Genomic DNA, 12,378 nt, shown 5'->3' with positions numbered 1-12,378 from the left:
ACGGGAGCGTAGCTGATCAAATTTGGCAATTTCATTAAAACAGCTTCATTCCGTTCATGCGCCGGGTCGTCGCGCGTTGACACATCCGTAAAACAATATAGCGAGGTCTACGGCATTGCGAGATCGATGAAGGGGCCGGCGACCAATTATCACGGCGAGTTTCGTGCGAGTTTCGTCGACGCACAAGTTCGGCCTCGTCGCTCGTTCTGTTGGAAAATTTAGTATTAGCAGGATACACGAGGAGCCGCATAATTGCCGAGTGATAAATTCCGAGCAAAATGCATTCGATCAATCGAACCGACGCCTTTCCTTTTAAGTCCGCGTACACGTACGTTTGTATTTCATTCAAATATTAACTTTTACGTCTCTTTATGACGCAACGCGCGCGTAATTTGTATTATCAATTTAGCGCGTTTAATTGCTTTCCTCGTCTAATACATATTTTAATAATTACCGTTATCATTATCGCGATACTTGCACGCGCGCGTGTTTAGGTGCGAATGGTATTACAGGTGTTTAACGCCGGCTCTGATTTACAATGTTTATCTTGGAAAATTGGGGTCGACAGTTTGGAATTTCTTGCGACACGGGCTCCCCGTAATTTTGCAACACGAAAGCAATATGAATAGCTGATAAGATACTTGCAATCATTTTCTATCAAATTTCCATAAATGACCTAAATACCGAATCTTTCGGTATGTTATACGTATATACATGGGCATAATCGCCATACCAGTGCTCCAAAGAGACGAGTGCCATGCCAGTGCATACGGTATGCCTGCTATGTAATAATGCAGTCGATAATACGCACAAAAACGTAATTTCAGGCCTGAGTAATTCGATCTTTCGTCACAATGTTAGTAAAAATTTCTTGAAACTCCTTATCAACTCACCTTAAATTTTATTTCACGTCTGTTAATTTTTTTTCTTTTTACTTCTTTTTTTCTTTTATTCTTCCGGCTTTGCAGATTTAAATTAATTTTTTTTTTTTTTTAATATATTTTTGCTGCGAATATTATCCATAATATAATTTATAAATTATAAAAGGAGAGATCTTTGATTGTGTTATTTTGAACAAACAATTTAAAATTTAGATTTATCTCGGATTAAAAAAAAAATTTTAATTAAAAATCTTTTTATACATCACATATTATCATAATACGAAAATTACGTCGCTGGTCATAGAACGTATATTAATGATATATTAATTTTTATAGTAAGATAAATATAAGATACACTTCATTATTATATCGCGGGCAAATAAAACGTGCAAATAAGCTCAGAATCGTCGCGTGTTGTACTTATTATTTCATTTATTCATCGCGCCTTTCACTTATTCGCTGATTTATATTACCGTCGTTATTCTCCCTTGTACATGCGTGAAAATATTACTACGCGCAAGTAGCTACTGTATTTTCGACGAATACAAGTCATACGTACACCCCCCTTAACGAACTTTACTCAAGTGCATTCTGCTCCGATGGAGAAATTCCAAACGTAACTTCCGCAAGTCGAACGCCGGTGAATGGAATGATGATTCGTGGAATGAGTACTCCGCGCGTGATACGCACTGTTGCATTCCACTTACATCGAGTGCATCTGCAGGTTCAAGGCATTACGCCGAGAATTACAATGCGGGCGGGTTTATAAAGCTACCTGACTTCTCGACATGCAAATTGTCTGCGTTCTACATTACAGGGCGAGATCCCATCTATCGCAATCATTTAAATGATAGGCCAGATTGCATAATAAGGTAATTAAGCGCATATGAAATCAGCGGGAACGGTATGTAAAAAATTTATGAAGAACACGAGGTTCACGCGAACGCTCCGGACAATTTGAAAAATAAAATTCTTATCATGCATACGAGCCTCCGTTACGTCTTAAAATTACATTGTAGCCATATCGTATAATATTATTATATAACTGTATAATTATCGTTCATTAAATGAAACAATATTACGAAGAAAAAAAAAAAAGTAAGTCATAAAATAAAAAAGAAAAAGAAGTAAACTGGATTTAAAAATTAAAAAACTTTGTCCCATATTTTAAGAAATAAATTTAGCTATTTAATTTGAATCAGAATGTTATTTCTACAGAGGCGCGCACACGTACGTGAGCACGCATAATATTTATTCTATTATATAAATCAATTCTGGTTTACAAATCTGTGCCTGAGCACTTTTCACATCCACCTATTTATCAGAGTGTGCGCAAACACACGCACACCGGCAGAGAGAGAATGTACGGCGAACGTTAAGCGGAACAATCGGATTGATGAAAATGGAAGGGCCGCGCCTATCAAAGCAATCCTGCAAAGCCTTCAGCAGGCTTCAGTGAAACACAGCGCGCGTATGTCGCGGCCGGAAAAATCTGTCATTTCACTACCGCCAGCTGTTCCTCGCGGTGCGCGCGCGCCGACGACGACCGGTTTTACGCGATTGAATTAAAATTGCGTACGCGTATTAACAAATCAGCGGGAAAAACCTTTAAAAAACCAATCCGAAAAATTACAGAGACGCGAACGGTACGAGGAACTTGAAATGCCGCGCGTTTTCTCTTTCCGAGAGCGAGCTGGAAAGGCTCCCTCCGTTAATTATGCACCACGAAAGCGCTCTCGGAAACGCCGCCGCGGCTTCCTGGCTTTCGAGTGAGAATCGCGGTCCTGGAGTACTAATTAATAGAACAAAATTAGGTCGAACGTATCGCAACGTAATGCAAAGGAGAATTCCTACACGATGTCATACCGTGTTATAAGTGTCCTCGATGTAGCAGCATTTGAAAGTAGGTAGGTACTGTTAACATGATACGAGTACACCGAACTGAAAACTGCTCATTTTGATTTACGAAGGAAAAAAAAAAAGAAAAAAAAAAGAAAAAAAAAGTACCTACAGATATAACACACAGACGCAATCGAACCCTCGTTTCGAAACTATATTTTATTTACGCAAGATTTATTCAAATTAAATCAGCCGGCCGCTGATTAAAACAATATTAAAGATACGCCCGATGTAATGAAATTGCAAACGACCAATATCATATTGTGAGTTAATAAATATTTTATGCACGCCCTTATTTCTTTTCTTTTTATATATTAATGTCAGGTAATTGGCCCAATTTTCGAGATGATAATAAATATTATATGGAAATGTATCGCGTATACATTTTTCACCGCTCGCAAGCTCAAACGCGAAATTTTCGTCGCAATGGCTGCAATTACGGGTAATAGGATTATTTCATTAGGGCAATAATAAATATAATCAAATTCGTCTGACGAAGCATGGCTTCGGTAGGAGTAATAAAGAAACGGATATCCAGTTGTAAGGCTGAAATCATATACCATAGACGTGTCACGGAAATGGATCGATGTCCGCGCGGATGGGTAGTAGAATCTCCTGTATGCAGCCTCCCTCTTATTGGGCGAGATATCTGTGTCATCGCGATATCGACCGTTGACGCGTGAATTTTAAAGCGCAATGTGCGACTGCATCGGATAGAATTGACGATTCGCTACCGGGGAGGAAGTGGAGTGGAGGAAGGCTGCAAAAATCGCGCGGAGATTTTGTACGTAGCGTATGACAGAAAAGAGGGTGCCGCGCGAGTTCCATCTGCATAAGGTATATCGCCGTCTCTTGAAAACAATCCGCAAAATACGAAGCTATACGTGTCTCTCTTGTGATATTATTCTGATTATTCGGCACCGTTCGAAGATAAAAACTAAGCGAACGGCTAAATGCACGCAGGTATACGTTATATTTATTTCTGCTTGTTATCTCCCTCTCTCCCCTTCCGCCCCCCGCGTGTAAAATGTCGTTTCACCGGCGCGTGAGAGTTTAGTTGATCTCCCCCCTGAAGTTAGAAAAATAATTATAAAAATGTATTTTTGTAAAATAATATATTTTTCACGGTCGTCATTTTTTATATTCATGCACGTATCACACGTAAAATGGTTTAAATAATAAATACATAAAATATATATAACAAAAAATATAAACGCAATTTAATAACAGCAAAGGTAATAAATAAAAAAGCAAAAATGTAAAAGTACAAGAGTATAAAAAAATGTAATAAAAAAAAAGAAAAAAAAAATATATATATAGTATATAAATGAAAACAATACAGGAAAAAAAGGGTTGCAAGTGAAAAATAAAAGAGAGTTACAGAAAGATACGGCGCTTTTGTTAAAAGTTAAAAATACGAGCCTTGCGAAATTTATTGAAGAAAATTCGCGAGAGACGCGAATGTGATACGCTGGTCCTCCGTAAAACATGCACGCGCGGCTCTCGTTGTGAGAGTAACGCCGCGAAACCTTCCTCGAGGAGCGCTAACTGCCGCTCTCAGAAATTTATCACCGCCACCGTAAAGGGGGATAATAAACACTTAATTTGACGCGACGCGTATACACGGGGCGAATTATTTATTCGCGAAGGAAGACGGAAAAAAGGCGGGGCGCGTGTTTGCCTTGCTGGCAATGCTCGCGACAGCCGCTTGATAGACCGTGCGCCTTATTTTCGGCGATATAAAAGGTGGGTGGGTGGGATGGGTGCAAGCGGCTCAGACGCTCGCACACGAACGCAGGTCCGGCGTTGGCGAAGAATACGCGAGGACCCACACGTACGCCGTTAGTGTACGTACAGGGATACGAACGACGAGTAATAAAAGTCGGCACACTTTTCACGCTGACTTCCTTCCTCGTCCCTTTCGCACGCTCGCCTCCTTATAATTCTCGCGCCTTCGCAGAGATTCTTCTTATCTTCCTCGCTTCTCTATTTTTCTCTACGTTTTCCTGCCTCTGGTTTCTTTTCGCTCGCGCGTCTTCTTTGTACGCGAGCCACCCCCTCGCCCTTTCAGACAGAAGCACACACGAGCGCGCGTGTCTCGGTGCTGGCCTCCGCCGTATACAGTCCGTTTATTTAATCTATTGCACGAAAACTAGCAAGTGTATCACTCAAAGAGCAAGTAAGCTCGCTAATAATCGCGTATGAAATATTTGTACGTTTCCACATGCGTCTGAACAAAATCCGCGAATAAGTCTACAACGAAAAGTCAACGCGACGAATTTTTTTTTTCTTCAGAGGTATTTTAATGCCGTGGAATGACGTAGTATTAAATTCACATTTATGTATTAAATCCGATTTTTAAACATAGATTCCTTCCAAGAATAAATTACTTTCCTTTTGCAGTCTACGATGTAACGTCACATTATATCTTCATGAACGTTAAAATACAGCAAAGTCCCGTCTTAAAGACGAGTAATAAAAAACCGACTCCTGCGCCTTAGAAAACTTTTTTTCTCTCTTTCATGAAAAAAAGACCATTCATAAATTTGAGAAATTAAAATATTGATGTTACAATCGTTAATGAAAAATAATTGAAGCATATTCGAATTTTTATCGATAAACGCTGGGACATAAAGTACTTTTTATTTGTAGACTCATACATCATAAAAAAGACGGTTTACTGTTTTTTCTCGCCGTAAAAATAATCCGGTGAAGGATTTATTTGTCTTTCTAAAACGCGTAAACGCACATAAATACGTTTTCTACGGGAAAAAAAAAAAGGTAAGAGTCTGCCGAGGACTTGTATAAAAATTATACCATGATAAACGTTTTTGTTTCAAATCAGGTAGAATGAAAACACACGTATATCTTTTTATATAAATCTTTCTAGGTATAAAAAATTTTTTTTTTCTCCCCTGAGATATATGCGTTCGCACGCCGTACTTATTTTAAATTTCACGTAACAAATGAAAATAATGAAGAGCGTAATTGAGAGTTACGCCGGAAAGAGCGAGTGCAAAAAGTGTACACGGCTTTTGGCAGAATTTCCGAAAATTTTCAACGCATTTCACGCCCTTCGTGTCAACCATTTTATATGCGCGACATATTATACGCTGTAACGTGGGAGGCAAGAGGAGAAAAGTGCGTATCCCCCATTTTATTGCACGGTGTAGCGCCTAGGGCAATAAAGTCCATTGCGCCGCTATTATTTCCGAGCGGGAGAAGTGAAAACGCGTTTCTCACATCAGGTTCTCGTGATCCTTTTTACTTCGGGGCCCCCGCGATTTGGAGCTGCGACATTTTCTCCGCGCTATCTTTCCTCCCCGGGTTAATAGATTTATGTGAATCGCAACACGGCCGGGGCCGCGATTGGGAAAGCTCACGCCGGATCGAACATTTCGCCGAAACAAATACGTATGGGTACATTATTTACTAAAATCGTAAACTGTTAATGGAACGTACATTTCCGCTCCATGAAATCCGAGCATTTAAAGTTGTTCGGAAGACAAAGTATAATAGCGCAGTAACATTATAATAGTTCTTGCTTCCCCGGGGCTTTAGCTCATCCGTTTAACTTTACATACGCTGTTAGTCTACCGGGATGATGTATATTAATCCATTTTATTTTCCTAAAATAAACATATTCAGCTGGACCGGCGGGCTCCTGTTCTTCGCGGGGCGGATACGGCAGTTAACAAAATTGCGTGATTCCGAAATGTGACGCACGTACGGTCGCAGCGATGTTTTTCATTAATTTTCGATATTCGACGGAGAAAAAAACAGCTCGATTGCGAAATAACACAATTTATTAAAAAAAAAGGAAGAGAAAAAAAAAAAATAAATTTTGGCACAACAGATTCACGCTCACTGCCGCCCGTCCGTTATCATTTAATTTTTATTCCGCGACTTTATTTCGTTTCGCGATACGATATGTCTACTCGATTGGAATAAATTCACGATGATGGGCGCACAATAACGTGATTGACATAAACTAAGCCGGTCGACAAAGTGCGTGCGGCAAAGCGTACTACTTCCCCAACGATCGGGCCGGGCGAGCGAGGATCCGATAAAATGGAAAACGCTCGATGTTAACGTACGCACGTATGCGTATGCCGCGGCGCTATCGATTTATTGTTCGGCGTATTACGCATAATGGATGCGCGCGTAGTTGTGTGCAGGGCGGCGAGGTAAGTAAGTGCCTGGATACACGTTTGTACGCGATTTCGCGATAGCGATTGGCCGGCTACAATAGGCAGAGTCTCCGATACGTACGTAGTAAATGCGCATCGTCGTTACGTGTACAGCACGTACAGGAACGCCTTGGTACGCCGCTAATGGAAAGCTTTCCGTTGGCATGGAATCGATAAATGGGCCTGCGGGGAGCGTTTGCCGAGGGTACACCCGTGCTTGCGCCCGTTTGGTGACGCTTCTTACGTATGCATTGGATCGACGAAGCTCCCGGGAGCGTAACTACGATGTCATCTTCGTTCTTGCATAAAATTAACGCTAACCGCGAATCGATATACTCCTATCTCGCTACGCGAACCTGATACGACTCTAATACCAAAACGCCATTGCCGGCGGCTATTGCTTCAAGAAACGTAAAGTCGAGAAAATGATATCGCAGAGACGTAATTATTTAAGATAAATAAAATGCAACAGTTGCAATATTAAAAGCACTTTGAAAGTACTTGGCGTTGCGGTCGTGAGCAAAAAAAAAAAAAAAAAAAAAAACCTTGAGAGAGAGAGAAAGAGAGAGGGAGGGAGGGAGGGAGAGAAAGCATAAGTGGCACAGTTAGCATGTGACGCGTGAATGTGTACGCGCGCAAGTTAGACCCGGGTGGTTGTAGATGTTATGATAAATGCGACGGCGTATTCTTCATAAATATGTAACGCGAAGAGTAATTTGTAACATAGCTGGCGCCTGTTCAACCGAGCGAGAAAATTTATTTAAAGGAGAAGCTGTCAGACATTCGAATGAAGAGATGCTTGGGAAAGTAACCAAGGTTGCATTCATCTGACGAAGCTTCTTACGTATGCATTGGATCGGTGCAAAAGCCCGCGAGGTCGCCGCAGGCATAACCTTTGTCACCCATGGGAGATTAAAGGTTGAGTTGTAGTTACGTGATCCCGGAAAATATCGACAGGCTAAGCTGCTTTTCAGGATTTCTCGCTATGCGGCGGCGGTATTTGCGCGAACTCCATTACGCGATGCGGCGAGGCTCGCCGTGCTGGCGTAACTTTTAACTTATATTTTAAACGATTTTCACGCGACATTCGACATTAGCCGCGAATTTGTGCGGCGAAACTTTTATCGCGGTCCCCGTAAAAGCGGTCCACGTCGCCCCGGCAAGTACGGTCGCAACGTAAAAATATATCTTCGCGAAAGCGCGAATATCCGACGCGAGGTATTGCCGGTGCCGGTAATTAACGGGCAATAAAACGCGGGGAAGAAAAAAACGGCCCGGGATTATTTAATATCAGCCACGTGACATAGTTTAGGGCGCAGGCACGGGTTTATCCAGGCCTTATCTTAACGCCGCCTAACATATGATTGAGATAGAATCGGGGCGCGAGCCGCACAGTAATCGGCAGATCGTTGCGGATCATCAGATGCGCGAAATTAGTTAGTAGCGGGTCAAGTTAATGACATCCCTCTGATGTTGCTAATCCGATTTGGGTGCCGCAGTAGAACGGCGGGATAATCCGACAGGGATATTTCAGCGTCGCTTGCAGCTATCGGGGCTTCCTCTAAGGTTCGCGGGCTGGTGGCGACGTTTAATAGACTCCATACATTGAGCGTACCCGCGTATCAACCCGAATTGCGAAACGCCGCGCTCGCGGACCCGAAATCGTACCGATCGCGTATATGCAAAGCGCGCGTATATCGCAGCCCTTTTTAACGTGTACCTCGAGATTACGTGTAACGCAGAATGCATTAAGCCCGAAAGTGGTAAACGTTGGCGAGGGCCTCGTGGCACGAGGTCGGGTGCACCCTACGCGCGCTACTTCCAGGGTTACCTCATCTCGCGGACGATCTCGCGTATCCGATAAGAAAAGTGTGCCAGAGCTACCTTGGCTTTTTACCACCCTTACCTTTTTTTTTTTTTTTCTCTCCCCAGGCAAACTTTATAGGTCTAATTGTATATCATTAATACCAGAGGGTGAACTCGAGGCATGACGGAAGCAATATTCGCGGTGCTTATATTCCTTTTCTTTCTTGAAAATTATTTAGCGAAACCACCGTACGCCGCTCGGCGTTTTAAGATCGCTCGATAAGATATAAACAAACTAAAGTAATTTAAAACAATATAGGTACGTTATATTTCGTATTAGTTAATGTCAAAGGTATGAAAAGTACGTAAATGTATTAAATTGTTGTTTTCACCGAATTACAATACCGTCGCGCTAGGTTGACATGTTAAAATTGTCTTTGCGACCGACTTTGGAGCCTTGAATTTCTTTTCTATCCGTTCTAGATAGAATAAACTATGACTTTGCCGAGAGGCGTGCGCGAGAAAGAAGATTGTTTTCACGTCGAATGTGGCAAGTTGGCGAGGGAATATAACGTGCGCGCAAGTCTTCCATCTTCTTTTCACGCGTCCGTTACCGTGCTCGCAAACACGCTCTCCTATCCGCAAGTCGACACTCGCAATCTGTTGGAACACGTACGAACGTATATATACGACGGTAATGCCACTTAAACATGCGGAGTCACGCGCGATACAACCGCTGTTCCGCCGATATCGCGTTCGGCGATGCTCGCCTTTATTTCCTTCCGTCGTCGTCCGCGGCGGCGAAAGCAGAGCCCCGACAGTAAGATTTAAACGAAGCCACTTCGGCGAGTTCAAGAGGGCTATTAACAAGCGCGTAGCCAACATATAAAGCCGACGGCAACAAGTTCGGCGTGTGCGGTCGGCTGCGCGTTTCTAAATAAAACTCCTTTTCACACTTACGCGACGGTTCTAGCTTGACATTTATTATAACGAAGATCAATTTGATTGCGCTACGTTGTACCGCAATTTACAACATATTTTAAGAAGAAGAAATACTAACAATAAGTCTCGTACTGCAGCGCGATGCATCATAATCATTCTCCATGCATCATTTTTATACGCTATGGAAATTGTGTCATCTATGTTTTCACACTTATGTGTGATGTATTAGATATAGCAGTATACGATAAATACCAAATGTAAAAATATCATTCTACGCGCGATAAAAAATTGGGCATTAAAAGAATCAAATTACTGGATGCATTATTTCACGAGAGTAACATAAATTCGTTTCCCTTTTTTTTTCTTTTTTTTTTTTAGCGACACGTGAATTTTTGTCGACATATTTTTCAATTATTTTACTTACTGCTCTACATTTTTTTCGAATAACAAATAAAAAAAGGTAAAAAAAATTGCATCTAGTAAAGTAAAAAAATTTCACTATAAAAATTTAAAAATATTTTTTTCCGTTTACTTTATCAGCCGAAAAAAAAACTTTTAGATTTTGCTGCGTACGCCTTATTAGAATTTACCGTTTTTCTCGCTACGTATTATCATTGTTTGTTGTCTCTTGACGTAACAGAAATCTCGAGTTACAACAGTTCTCGGGGACTTCTCGCGCGTATGTGTCACGGGAAAGGGAAAAAAAGCGCTTTTACGGTAAGAACTTCGTCCGACGGTCCTCGTCGAACTGAGATTAGTTGTGTAAGTCCTGCAGAACTTCCTTTTCGAGAGTGGCATAATCAAAGTTTGATCATGTTAAAGCGCGCTCAGTTTCCGACGTGCTACGAATAATCAAATAAAACATGCTTTTTAATTTCCCTTCGCGTTCCCTTCCCCCGTGGAAAATTGTGCCGGAAGAAAACTATTGCGCACGGCAAATATTTGGCCCGTCACACATTTGTCGTTTAACAATTTTGTTTATCAATTTTACGATATTTCAATTTGCATCTCTTGATTAATCACATTGGACGCGTGTCATCATTTATTATTATTATGTCATAATTATACATGTATTTCAGTGCATGGTAATAAATTAACGCCTGTGCATATCAAAACTTAATAAAAATGAACAATATGATAACGATCGGTATATTAATTTTCTATATTGATTAATCTAACGTGTTTAATGTGTAAATAATTTTTGTTCAAGTTGGATATAAAATAAAAATTTTATAAACATAATTTACGAATGTATAATAATATAATTCTCGCGAGAGCTAATATGAAGTATCTTTATTATTAATTATTATGAAATAATCTTTCTACGCTGATGGATTTAATAAGACGTAAAATATTATTTAAACATTTTCTCTCCACCTACTGATGAGTCTTACGAATTAACTACGTTTATAGCCCCGACAGCGTTTATATCTTTGAAAAGCTTTCGCTCTCCTAGCGTTTCTTCTTCTTCTTCTTCTTTTTTTCTTTCTTTCTTTTTTTTTACGCCTTTCGAGATTTACAGTTTGCTCTAATGCGCTTGAGGTTTCGTTAAGCTCTTCGCCAAAGCGGCCGTAAAGTCGAGATGCGAGACAGTTTTCTGCAAAAACGAGGTGACGTCTCCTCTCGTGTAAGTTCGCGGGGTCGATCGCCCCTCGTTAGTCAAACGACCAGATCGATCTACTTGGCATTAATGAAGTTTCGAGGGCATCGCTGCCGCCGCGTTTAAACGTTCGTACCGACCGACGACATCGAATTCCGAAGTCGATGGCTGGAGACGACAATTCCCTGATTCGGAAGTTAACTTACAAGCCCTCCCCTCACCCTCCCCAGCCCTCCGCCGCACCTCTCCCGCGGCGCGTTTCGAAGTTACACGGCGGAATCCGAAGTTGACAAACCGCGCCGCGCACTCGTTGACCCATCGCTCGAGTTTCGTTCCGTGCAACAAACGCAGCCCGCAGGAACGACAGGTGACGTTTGCCGCAGCAGGAGAGCATTACCGTCGACGGTTGACGGTAGAACGCGCAAGAAATATCTCCCGGATGACACGGCGCTTCGATGGCGCCGATGGAGACATCCGGTGTACGCCCGCGTTTCGCTAACAAGAAGATTTAATATCGCGCCCCGGCACTTGGCTCTTGGAGACAATTAGACTCGCGCACCTCGGTAAAAGCTTTAATCTCCCCGACACGTAGCAGTACCAATATTTAACCGCGAGCGCCGGGCTTTCTGTTGGGACATTGTTAGTACCGCCCGTGGAGAACGAACATTTCTTACGCGGCATTCTTCTATTTGTGCTCGTAATAAAAGCTTACTTAAAAAAAAAAAAAAAACATTATTTACACATACTTACGTCCCTCTATTATACATTTTTAATTAAATTTCTACTATTCTTTGCGTATCTTTATTAATATTTTATATGCCGTCTAATATTTTCATTGCCGCTACGTTAAAGATACTAAAGATGCGACGATAAATCAAAGTCCCTTGAACGGTTACGGGTGGGAGACGAAAGTTCGTTCGAACAGCCATGAGAATCAGAGCTTCTCTGGCGGAGCAGTCAAAGGTGTTTACTAAAAAGTTCTCCGCCTGCGTGCTCGGTCTTATCGCGGAAAATTATTTTTGTGCTCCGTCGGAGCCCGACTTTCAGTCCCACCCCCTCT

The 12,378-nt window shown here is 41.6% G+C and overlaps 1 protein-coding gene across 1 annotated transcript in view; it reads right to left on the bottom strand.

Moving 5' to 3' along the window:
• Dpr12 (defective proboscis extension response 12) overlaps positions 1-12,378 on the bottom strand; it is a 229,186-nt gene that overhangs the window by 135,681 nt on the left and 81,127 nt on the right. The gene's annotated exons all lie outside the window — the stretch shown is intronic.

The sequence above is a fragment of the Cardiocondyla obscurior genome, linkage group LG21 (assembly GCF_019399895.1).
Source record: "Cardiocondyla obscurior isolate alpha-2009 linkage group LG21, Cobs3.1, whole genome shotgun sequence".
NCBI classification, from domain to species: domain Eukaryota; kingdom Metazoa; phylum Arthropoda; class Insecta; order Hymenoptera; family Formicidae; genus Cardiocondyla; species Cardiocondyla obscurior.
This window is presented reverse-complemented; position numbering and strand designations above follow the sequence as displayed.